Genomic DNA, 12,972 nt, shown 5'->3' on the forward strand with positions numbered 1-12,972 from the left:
TGCTCAAAATCGGTGTTTAGGCGCCAAAGATTAGACTTAGAATTCTGAAAATTTGTATGAAGCTTCAGTTCAATATAAAAGCAGTAACTATGTGACACAATTGAGCTACCTCTGATAGTTCTCGAGTAATATCCTGAGCATTAAATTTCGAACAAAAAGATTCTTATTTGTAATAGATTATGTATGATTTATGTTAATGAGAGAAAGTTTTGATTACAGTACCTGATGAAATCTATTACATAATAGTGCTATAGTAAGCTTCAAGACTTTGATGCAAATAAGAAACAATATAAGTTCTCTTAAATATGTAATACAGAGGACATGTTCTATTGTCAGTTCCGTTCTAATAATTCTGGACGACGAAGTTTATAAGTAGGCGAGCTAAAACGTTTACCTCGATTAAAGCCAGTCTAACTCAATTCACACAAAATTGGTTCATGACAGTATTAAAAAATGATAAATGTCCCAGAAAGCGGCGACTTAGAGGTTGCTTCCGGAACGTAGATAGGATGACGACAGGCATTTTCTTCGGCCGTCCTTTGCAGTCCCTACATAAATACGGCCTGAGAGGCAGCCAATTCACTTCACTTCGCACCCAGCCACCATACGGTTCGCGTCGGTCGGTCGAAAGCCGGCTTACGCGCTGCCTCGGGTAACTTTACAACCAGGCTGCTACTAAACACATGGGTTGGGTTGTTTTGGGGAAGGAGACCAGACAGCGAGGTCTTCGGTCTCATCGGATTAGGGAAGGATGGGGAAGGAAGTCGGCCGTGCCCTTTCAAAGGAACCATCCAGGCATTTGCCTGGAGCGATTTAGGGAAATCACGAAAAACCTAAATCAGGATGGCCGGACGCGGGATTGAACCGTCGTCCTCCCGAATGCGAGTCCAGTGTCTAGCCACTGCGCCACCTCGCTCGGTACAACTAAACACATGTTTTTGGCACAAATAGGAAGTGAACTCGTGACGACTGTACACCGTTCCGGATCGCTTAGATTTCACGGAAGTAGCTTTTTGCGTGCCGCCAAGCAAACCGCATGGCAAGTGGTGAGATTATTTAGCACTTTTCTGGCGAGCAATTAACCTGGATTATTAGAAGTCAGGGTGAAAGACCATTTATTGGGAAGTAACCGCAGACGTCGCCTCTGAACTGCTCATAGTGCTGATTATGATAGAGATATTATTATTATTATTATTATTATTGTTACTATTATTATCATTATTACTAGCAGGAATATTAGTATGTTGTGCGGTTGAAAGTTTATCATTTATATCTACCAATTAGAACGAAAAAATTTCATTTATATTCATAGTTCCTGATCCCGCTGAGTAAACAGAGAGTAGAAACCTTTCTTTCAGTGGGAAAGACCAGAATGTGGACTTAAAAACTGGAAACTATGTTCATTATGTTCTGAATCGCCTTCTGGCGGTCCAAAAAAAAAAAAAATCAGGCTCCCGTAAAAGACGGCGAATAGTATTTATTATTTCTTATTTCCCCCATGAACCATGGACCTATCCGTTGATAGGGAGGCTTGCGTGCCTCAGCGATACAGATGGCCGTACCGTAGGTGCAACCACGACGGATGGGTATCTGGTGAGAGGGCAGACAAACGTGTGGTTCCTGAAGAGGGGCCGCAGCCTTTTCAGTGGTTGCAGGGGCAACAGTCTGGATGATTGACTGATCTGGCCGTGTAACATGGGACCACGGTGGTCTCGCGGTTAAGGCGCTCAGTCCGGAACCGCGCGACTGCTACGGTCGCAGGTTCGAATCCTGCCTCGGGCACGGCTGTGTGTGATGTCCTTAGGTTAGTTAGGTTTAAGTAGTTCTAAGTTCTAGGCGACTGATGACCACAGAAGTTAAGTCCCATAGTGCTCAGAGCCATTTGAACCATTTGGCTGTGTAAGACTAACCAAAAAGGCCTAGCTGTACTGGTACTGCGAACGGCTGAAAGCAAGGGGAAACTACAGACGTAACTTTTCCCGAGGGCATGCAGCTTCCCTGTATGGTTAAATGATGATGGCGTACTCTTGGGTAAAATATTCCGGAGGTAAAATAGTCCACCTTTCGGATCTCCGGGCGGGGACTACACAAGAGGACGTCGTTATCAGGAGGAAGAAAACTGGCGTTCTACGGATCAGAGGGTGGAATGTCAGATCCCTTAATCGGAGCAGGTAGGTTAGAAAATTTTAATAGGGAAATGGATAGGTTAAAGTTATATGTAGTGGGAATTAGTGAAGTTCGGTGGCAGGAGGAACAAGACTTCTGGTCAGGTGAGTACAGGGTTATAAATATGAAATCAAATAGGGGTAATGCAGGAGTAGGATCAATAACGAATAAAAAAACTAGGAGTGCGGGTAAGCTACTACAAACAGCTTGGTGAACTCATTATTGTGGCCACGATAGACGCGAAGACAACGCCTACTACAGTATGACAAATTTATAAGCCAACTAGCTCTGCAGATGACGAAGAAATTTATGAAATGTATGACGAGATAAAAGAAATTATCCAGATAGTGAAGGGAGACGAAAATTTAATAGTCATGGGTGACTGGAATTCGAGAGTAGCAAAAGGAAGAGAAGGAAACCTAGTAGGTGAATATGGATTGGGGGTAAGAAATGCAAGAGGAAGCCGCCTGGTAGAATTTTGCACCGAGCATAACTTAATCATAGCTAACACTTGGTTCAAGAATCATGAAAGAAGATTGTACACCTGGAAGACGCCTGGAGATACTGACAGGTTTCAGGTAGATTGTATAATGGGAAGACTGAGATTTAGGAACCAGGTTTTAAATTGTAAGACATTTCCAAGGGCAGATGTGGACTCTGACCACAATCTATTGGTTATGAACTGTAGATTAAAACTGAAGAAACCGCAAAAAGGTGGGAAATTAAGAAGACGGGACCTGGATAAACTGACTAAACCAGAAGTTGTACAGAGTTTCATGGAGAGCATAAGGCAACAATTGACAGGAATGGGGGAAAGAAATACAGTAGAATAGGAATGCGTAGCTTTGAGGGATGAAGTAGTGAAGGCAGCAGAGGATCAAGTAGGTAAAAAGACGAGGGCTAGTAGAAATCCTTGGGTAACAGAAGAAAAATTGAATTTAATAGATGAAAGGAGGAAATATAAAAATGCAGTAAATGAAGCAGGCAAAAAGGGATACAAACGTCTCAAAAATGAGATCCGAAGGAAGTGCAAAATGGCTAAGCAGGGATGGCTAGAGAACAAATGTAAGGATGTAACGGCTTATCTCACTAGGGGTAAGATAGATACTGCCTACAGGAAAATTAAAGAGACCTTTGGGGAAAACAGAACCACATTTATGAATATCAAGAGCTCAGATGGGAACCCAGTTCTAATCAAAGAATGGAAAGCAGAAAGTCGGAAGGAGTATATAGAGGGTCTGTACAAGGGCGATGTACTTGAGGACAATATTATGGAAATGGAAGAGGATGTAGATGAAGATGAAATGAGAGATATGATACTGCGTGAAGAGTTTGACAGAGCACTGAAAGACCTAAGGCGAAACAAGGCCCCGGGGGTAGACAACATTCCATTAGAACTACTGACAGCCTTGGGAGAGCCAGTCCTGACAAAACTCTTCCATCTGGTGAGCAATATGTATGAGACAGGCGAAATACCCTCAGACTTCAAGAAGAATATAAAAATTCCAATCCCAAAGAAAGCAGGTGTTGACAGATGTGAAAATCAGTTTAACAAGTGACGGCTGCAAAATAATATCGCAAATTCGTTACAGACGAATGTAAAAACTGGTAGATGCCGACCTCGGGGAAGATCAGTTTGGATTCCGTAGAAATATTGTAACACGTGAGGCAATACTGACCCTACGACTTATCTTAGAAGCTAGATTAAGGAAAAGCAAACTACGTTTCTAACATTTGTAGACTTAGATAAAGCTTTTGACAATGTTGACCGGAATACTCTCTTTCAAATTCTGAAGCTGGCAGGGATAAAATACAGGGAGCGAAAGGCTATTTACAATTTGTACAGAAACGAGATTGCAGTTTAAGAGTCGAGGGGCATGAAAGGGAAGCACTGTTTGGGAAGGGGGTGTAACAGGGTTGTAGCCTCATCCCAATGTTATTAAATCTGTATATTGAGCAATCAGTAAAGGAAACAAAAGAAAAATTTGGAGTAGGTATTAAAATCCATGGAGAAGAAATGAAAACTTTGAGGTTCGCCAATGACATTGTAATTCCTCTCAGAGACAGCAAAGGACTTGGAAGAGCAGTAGAGCGGAATGGACATATCTTGAAAGGATGATATAAGGTGATCATCAACAAAATCAGGACAAGGATAATGGAATGTAGTCGAATTAAGTCGGGTGATGCAGAGGGAATTAGATTAGGAAGTGAGACAAAGTAGTGAAGGAGTTCTACTATTTGCGGAGCAAAATGACTGATGATTGTAGAAGTAGAGAGGATATAAAATGTAGACTGGCAATGGCAAGGAGAGCGTCTGTGAAGAAGTGAAATTTGTTAAGATCGAGTATAGATTTAAGTGTCAAGAAATCGTTTCTGAAAGTATTTGTATAGAGTGTAGCCAAGTATGCAAGTGAAACATGGACGATGAATAGTTTGGACAAGAAGTGAATAGAAGCTTTCAAATTGTGGTGCTACAGAAGAACGCTGAAAATTAGATGGGTAGATCACATAACTAACGAGGAGGTATTGAATAGAATTGGGGAGAAGAGGAGTTTGTGGCACAACTTGACTAGAAGAAGGGATCGGCTGGTAGGACATGTTCTGAGGTGTCAAGGGATCACCAATTTAGTACTGGAGCGCAGCGTGGAGGGTAAAAATCGTAGAGGGAGAGCAAGAGATGAATACACTAAGTGGATTCAGAAGGATGTAGGTTGCAGTAGGTACCGGGAGATGAAGAAGCTTGCACAGGTGAGAGTAGCATGGAGAGCTGCATCAAACCAGTCTCAGGACTGAAGACCACAACAACAACAACATTTCTTATTACCGACCCGCCTCCCCACAGTTTCTCATTTAAGGACAAGGAAAAATTGAGCTATCACAAGTGTTGCGCTAGATGGGTACCACGTATGCTGACAGCAGAACTTAAGGGTAAACCCTTTATTGCGCTCGCCAGTTTCTATATACGGAAGAATTGTGGGGTTCCACTGTTACCGGAGACGAAATATGGATGTTCCATTTCACTCCAGTATCGAAAGAAAAGTCTAAACAATGGTGTCACCCAGAGTCACCAGACGCAAAGAAGTTCAAACAAACTCCTTCTGGTGGAAAAGCCATGGGAATCGTAAGGCGATATGGTGATCGAATTCAGGGAACCTGGGACAACTCAGATACTTGTTGTGAAATACTTCTAAAACTCAGACGAGCTGTCGAGAACCATCAGAGAGGACGACTGACAGAACGTGTAACGCTGCTTCACGATAACTCACGGCCCCACGTCTATCGCCAAACCCAGGAACTTTTGACAACCTTTGGTCGAACTGTCATGCGCCATCTAGCTTACAGTCTGGACCTAGTGCTTCTGATTATGACTTGTTCCCTAAGTTAAAGGAACACTTATGTGACCAACGCATCAGGGGCGACGATGAAGTCAAAGAGTAGCGTTGGCGGTGGAGTTTGACGACGCGGGTATGAGGAAACTTAAGCACCGTCTAGAAAAATGCATAGAAAAAGATGGCGATTATCTATAAAAACAGAGCTAAGTTTCTTCTTGCCAGCGATGCAAATTTCTATGAGAATAAACAATTCTGTCTCTTTGTAAAAATGAAGGGAATCTTACTTCTGCATCAACCTTCGTGTAAGCGTCTTGTGTCTTGTGGTTTATTTAGTTATGCAAAATTTCTGGTATAGCAGTGTAATTGTGCATCGAAAGGCCGCAGTTGTCTGTCTTCACTGTCTCTGTCATTTTTGGTCCCATGTGCTGTTTGCTACTTTCGTGAACGTAACGTGTTTGCTGTGTGTATATTTTAGAATTTGTACTGAATGAGCCACTGCCCAGGGTGCCGGCCGAGCTCAAGCCAGTTACAAAGCGTTAATTAATACATAAGTTTTAATCCTGTTAGTTTGGATGTCTCGTTGATTAATTATGATTGATGATTTACTAACGCTCACCTTTTACTTTAAAGTCAGTGTGGAAATATCGCTTATCTTGTATACGAGTATTTTGTTACTTAGAAAGTTTCTCTTATGATGAATGTGTATCTCTACTTGAGGCCTTGTAACATCGATTTCTAAGTAAACAAAAACTGTTTAATTCAAATTACTCCTCTGCGGTGGTTTTCTAGAAAGCAAAAGGCTGTTTATTTTAGACCGTCAGTGAGAGAGCACTTCGATTTCCTGCTGCTAATAAGGCGAGTACACCGTTCGCTTGTAGGGTAAACATAGTCATGTGTAGGGACTGTGGTTGTTGTGAGCGGACGCAAGGAGAATTGGCCACTCTTCGGGGGCAGGTGGAGGCTTTGTCTGTTAGGCTCATCGAGCTCGAGGCGCAGGCGTCGGCTCGTAGTGGCGTTGGGGCAACTGTGGTGAGACCTATGCCTACTTCGGTGGCCTTGGAATCGCATGGAACCCCTGATGTCGCTGCGTCTTCCGGCAGTGAGCATCTTACCGGTCAGCCATCACTCCAGGGTGAATGGCGGACAGTGGTGGGCTCGCGCGTGCCTGGCCGAAAGGCGAAGGTGGGATCTGGCCGCGTGGCAGCTGCCTTACCCCTTTCCAACAGGTACGGGGTGCTTCCTAGTGGTGATGACATCGTTTCCGAGCCACCACAGGATGCCTCGCCTGTTGGGCCAGTGGCCGATTCTCCGGCAAGGTCCCGACAGTCACAGAGGGCGGGCCTATTAGTTATAGGGAGCTCCAACGTTAGGCGGGTTATGGAGCCCCTTAGGAAAATAGCGAGTAGGTCGGGGAAGAATGCCAGTGTGCACTCGGTGTGCTTGCCGGGGGGTCTCGTCCGTAATGTGGAGGAGGCCCTTCCGGCAGCTATTGAACGCACTGGGTGTGACCGGCTGCAGATAGTAGCACATGTCGGAACGAATGACGCCTGCCGCTTGGGTTCTGAGGCCATCCTTGGTTCCTTCCGGCGGCTGGCTGATTTGGTGAAGACAACCAGCATCGCACGCGGAGTGCAAGCTGAGCTTAATATCTGCAGCATAGTGCCCAGAGTCGATCGCGGTCCTCTGGTTTGGAGCCGTGTGGAGGGTCTAAACCAGAGGCTCAGACGACTCTGCGACTATAATGGTTGCAAATTCATCGACCTCCGTTATTGGGTGGAGAACTGTAGGGCCCCCCTAGACAGGTCAGGCGTGCACTACACACCGGAAGCAGCTACTAGGGTAGCAGAGTACGTGTGGCGTGCACACGGGGGTTTTTTAGGTTAGAGGGACCCCCCCTTGGGCGAAACGATAAAATACCTGACAGCTTACCAGAGAGGACATTATCATCGTTGATAAAGAACGTCCGTCCTCAGAGACCAAAAACAGGAAAAGTCAACGTAATATTGGTAAACTGCAGGAGTATCCAGGGCAAGGTTCCTGAATTAGTATCTCTTATTGAAGGAAATAGTGCGCATATAGTACTAGGAACGGAAAGTTGGTTAAAACCGGAAGTGAACAGTAACGAAATCCTAGACACAGAATGGAATATATACCGCAAGGATAGGATAAACGCCAATGGTGGAGGAGTATTTATAGCAGTAAAGAATTCAATAATATCCAGTGAAGTTATTAGCGAATGCGAATGTGAAATAATCTGGGTTAAGTTAAGTATCAAAGGTGGGTCAGATATGATAGTCGGATGCTTCTATAGACCACCTGCATCAGCAACCGTAGTAGTTGAGCGCCTCAGAGAGAACCTGCAGAACGTCGTGAAGAAGTTTCGTGATCATACTATTGTAATAGGGGGAGGCTTCAATCTACCAGGTATAGAATGGGATAGTCACACAATCAGAACTGGAGCCAGGGACAGAGACTCTTGTGACATTATCCTGACTGCCTTGTCCGAGAATTACTTCGAGCAGATAGTTAGAGAACCAACTCGTGAAGCTAACGTTTTAGACCTCATAGCAACAAATAGACCGGAACTTTTCGACTCCGTGAATGTAGAAGAGGGTATCAGTGATCATAAGTCAGTGGTTGCATCAATGACTACAAGTGTAATAAGAAATTCCAAGAAAGGAAGGAAAATATATTTGCTTAACAAGAGTGATAGGGCACAAATCGCAGAATATCTGAGTGACCACCATCAAACGTTCATTTCTGAGGAAGAGGATGTGGAACAAAAATGGAAAAAAATCAGAAACATCGTCCAGTACGCCTTAGATAAGTTCGTACCGACTAAGGTCCAAAGCGAGGGGAAAGATCCACCGTGGTATAACAATCATGTACGAAAGGTACTACGGAAACAAAGAAAGCTTCATCATAGGTTTAAGAGTAGTCGAATCATAGCTGATAAGGAAAAGCTGAACGAAGCGAAAAAGAGCGTAAAGAGAGCAATGAGAGAAGCATTCAACGAATTCGAACATAAAACATTGGCAAACAATCTAAACAAGAACCCTAAAAAGTTTTGGACATATGTAAAATCGGTAAGCGGATCTAAATCCCCTATTCAGTCACTCGTTGACCACGATGGCACCGAAACAGAGGACGACCGAAGAAAGGCAGAAATACTGAATTCAGTGTTCCGAAACTGTTTCACCGCGGAAAATCGTAACACGGTCCCTGACTTCAGCCGTCGCACGGACGCCAAAATGGAAAATATTGAAATAAACGATATCGGAATTGAAAAACAACTGCTATCACTTAGTAGCGGAAAAGCATCCGGACCAGACGAGATACCCTTAAGATTCTACAGTGATTATGCTAAAGAACTTGCCCCCTTTCTATCAGCAATTTATCGTAGATCGCTGGAAGAACGTAAAGTACCTAGCGACTGGAAGAAAGCGCAGGTCGTTCCCATTTTCAAGAAGGGTCATAAATCAGATGCGAATAATTATAGGCCTATTTCGCTTACGTCAATCTGTTGTAGAATAATGGAACATGTTTTTTGTTCTCGTATTATGACGTTCTTAGATAATACAAATCTCCTTCATCATAACCAACATGGATTCCGCAAACAGAGATCATGTGAAACTCAGCTCGCCCTATTTGCCCAAGAAATTCACAGTGCCGTAGACACTGGCGAGCAGATTGATGCCGTATTCCTGGACTTCAGGAAGGCATTTGATACGGTTCCGCACTTACGTTTAGTGAAAAAAATACGAGCTTACGGAATATCGGACCAGGTTTGTGATTGGATTCAGGATTTCCTAGAAGAAAGAACACAACATGTCATTCTTAACGGTTCAAAATCTGCAGATGTAGACGTAATTTCGGGAGTACCGCAAGGAAGCGTGATAGGACCTTTATTGTTTACAATATACATAAATGACTCAGTTGACAACATCGGTAGCTCCGTGAGGCTATTTGCAGATGACACGGTTGTCTACAAGAAAGTAGCAACATCAGAAGACTCGTACGTACTCCAGGAAGACCTGCAGAGGATTAATGCATGGTGCGACAGCTGGCAGCTTTCCCTAAACGTAGATAAATGTAATATAATGCGCATACATAGGGGCAGAAATCCATTCCAGTACGATTATGCCATAGGTGGTAAATCATTGGAAGCGGTAACGACCGTAAAATACTTAGGAGTTACTATCCGGAGCGATCTGAAGTGGAATGATCACATAAAACAAATAGTGGGAAAAGCAGGCGCCAGGTTGAGATTCATAGGAAGAATTCTAAGAAAATGTGACTCATCGACGAAAGAAGTAGCTTACAAAACGCTTGTTCGTCCGATTCTTGAGTATTGCTCATCAGTATGGGACCCTTACCAGGTTGGATTAATAGAAGAGATAGACATGTTCCAGCGAAAAGCAGCGCGATTCGTCATGGGGACATTTAGTCAGCGCGAGAGCGTTACGGAGATGCTGAACAAGCTCCAGTGGCGGACACTTCAAGAAAGGCGTTACGCAATACGGAGAGGTTTATTATCGAAATTACGAGAGAGCACATTCCGGGAAGAGATGGGCAACATATTACTACCGCCCACATATATCTCGCGTAATGATCACAACGAAAAGATCCGAGAAATTAGAGCAAACACGGAGACTTACAAGCAGTCGTTCTTCCCACGCACAATTCGTGAATGGAACAGGGAAGGGGGGATCAGATAGTGGTACAATAAGTACCCTCCGCCACACACCGTAAGGTGGCTCGCGGAGTATAGATGTAGATGTAGAAATCTCTCTGTACTTTTATACTATCTGGTTGGCCACACAAAGCGCTGTCCGTTTTTGGCCTCGCCAGTCAGTCTGGTCTTCTGATCTTCTCCACGCGTTACGCAGTGGGCAGTGAGCCTTGAGCAGCCGCTGGTGAAGTATCAGTGCAGTAGCAGTGCAATAGCGAGTCGCGTATTTATTCATATTTGTTTTGTAGTTTGATTCTTAATTTCCTTCCGAGTGTTTGTGCGCTTGCATATTTAATTACATAAAATCCTTGCCTAGTCTCATATTTGAGAGGAGTAATGTTGCTTATTGACAGCTGTAGAGTATAAATTCGCGGAGTCGTTAGTCAGTTGTTTGTTTTGGACAGCCAGTGCTTTCTGTTTATTTCGTAGAGTCATTCAGCAGCAGACAGAGGCCAGTGCAGTTTCATCTGTGCTTGCAGAGTGACGTGAGCGAGCAGCAGTAGTAGAAACTAGTCGTATATTCAGTTTTTCGTATTAGTTCCGCAGGTTTAATTCAAATTGCTTCGTGTGTTTGTGTGCTAGCGTGGTGAAAGTTTTCGGTACTTTGCGTATTTTCGAATTAGAAAGGGGTAGTGTCAAATTTTAATAACGGTAGAGTGTAACATCGCGTAGGCGGTTGTCATTTGTACTAAGACAGGGGTAGGATCGCATTGTAATATCTGTATAATGGCGTAGTTGTGGTCATTTGATTCCTCAGTTCGTAAGTAATTGTTCATATATCGCAGCTCAATCTGGTGCTGGTGACGCAACTGTGCAGTCGCATATTGCTGTTTTATTTGTCGCAACTCTATACGTCCAAATATCAGTAGTAGGATGGATAGGGTGTGTGCGTGCTGTGTGCGGGCTCAGGAGGAACTGGCCGCGGTTCGCGAGCAGCTGAGCGTGCTGTTGGCCACGTTCAGCCGCCTTCAGGCTGCTGCCTCTAGGTGCAGCGACGGCGGAGGGTCTGGCGCGTCGCTTGAGACACCCCAGGTGTCGCTTGCAGCGTCCGCCGACATAGCCGCCGAGGCACCTTCTAGTGTACCCGGCGCGTTGGGGTCGCCCTCACCTCAGGGTGAGTGGCGGGCTGCAACGCATTCGCGTCGCTCGAGGCTGAGGGCCAATGTGGAGGCTGGCCGTCTGGCCTCACCCGTTCATCCTGTCAGTGGGCAGGTGGCCGCTCCTCCAGCAGCGCCAGACCAGGCACACGGGGCAAAGGCTTGCTGGTTATTGGGAGCTCCAAAGTTAGGTGGGTGATGGAGTCCCTTAGGGAAGTAGCGTACAGGGCTGGAAAGAATTCCAACGTGCACTCGGTTTGTCTGCCAGGGGGCCTCATCCGAGATGTGGAGGCGGCCTTGCCTGCTGAGGCGATCCTCACTTTGTACAGGCGGCTGGCGGATTTGGTGAAGACCGCTGGCCTGGCAAGCGGGGTGCAAGCAGAGCTCTCTCTTTGCAGCATCATTCCCAGAGTGTATCGGGGTCCTTTGGTTTGGAGCCGAGAGGAGGGTCTCAACCAGAGGCTTCGTCGATTCTGTGACGGTCTTGGCTGCAGATTTCTAGACTTGCGCTATTGGGTGGGGAATTGTAGGACGCCCCTAGATAGGTCAGGGGTGCACTACACAAAGGCAGCGGCTACTGGGGGTAGTAGACTACTTGTGGCGTGCACATGGGGGTTTCTTAGGCTAGGCAGTAGTGCGAGGTGTCCTGATGAACACTCACCAGTCGACGTGCACGCAGGGAAATCAGGACGCGCTCAGTGTAAAGACACTTCAGCTGTCAAGATATTAGCAGTAAATTTTCAGAGTGTTCGGAATAAAGTTCCTGAATTTACTGCCCTCCAGGAAGCGTGTGGCGCGCAAATTATTCTCGGGACTGAGACCTAGCTGAACCCTGAGATAGGAAGTTTGAAATATTTAGTGAGGGTTGGAACGTATATCGGAAAGACAGATTAGACACCGTAGGAGGTGGTGTCTTCATTGCAGTTGACAAAAATATTGTGTCTACTGAGGTCGAAGTAGAGTGTGATTGTGAAGTTATCTGGACACGTTTAACAGGGATAGGAGAAATAAAGTTAATTGTTGCGTGTTATTGCAGGTCACCGGGTTCCACCGTGACAGTTCTAGAATCATTCAAAGGGAGTCTACACACTGTATCACAGACGTACCCGGATCATCTTACATTAGTCGGAGGCGACTTCAACCTACCTAGTATAGACTGGGATGTCTATGGATTCATTACAGGTGGTACAGACAAGCCGTCGTGTGAATTACTTTTGAACACATTATCCGAAAACTGTCTTGAGCAGCTAAATCGACAGCCAACGCGTAATGGAAATATTTTATATCTGGTAGCCATGAACAGACCAGACCTCATCGACGGTGTCAGTGTTCAGACGGGGATTAGTGATCATGATGTTGTCATTACGACTATGGTTACGAAAGTTAAAAAGTCGCTCAAGAAGGCTAGGAGAGTATTCTTACTAGAAAGAGCAGATAAGCAGTTGTTAGCATCCCACTTAGTAAATGAATCGACTTCATTTACTTCCGGTACGATGGACGTGGAAGAATTATTGGCAAATTTTAAACACATTGTAAATCACGCATTGGACAAGTATGTGCTGAAAAAGTGGGCTACGGACGGAAAAGACTCACCGTGGTTTAACAGCGCAATTCGGAGAATGCTCAGGAAGGAAAGCCAGTTGCA

The sequence above is a fragment of the Schistocerca piceifrons genome, chromosome 6 (genome assembly GCF_021461385.2).
Source record: "Schistocerca piceifrons isolate TAMUIC-IGC-003096 chromosome 6, iqSchPice1.1, whole genome shotgun sequence".
In the NCBI taxonomy this organism is placed as follows: Eukaryota; Metazoa; Arthropoda; class Insecta; order Orthoptera; family Acrididae; genus Schistocerca; species Schistocerca piceifrons.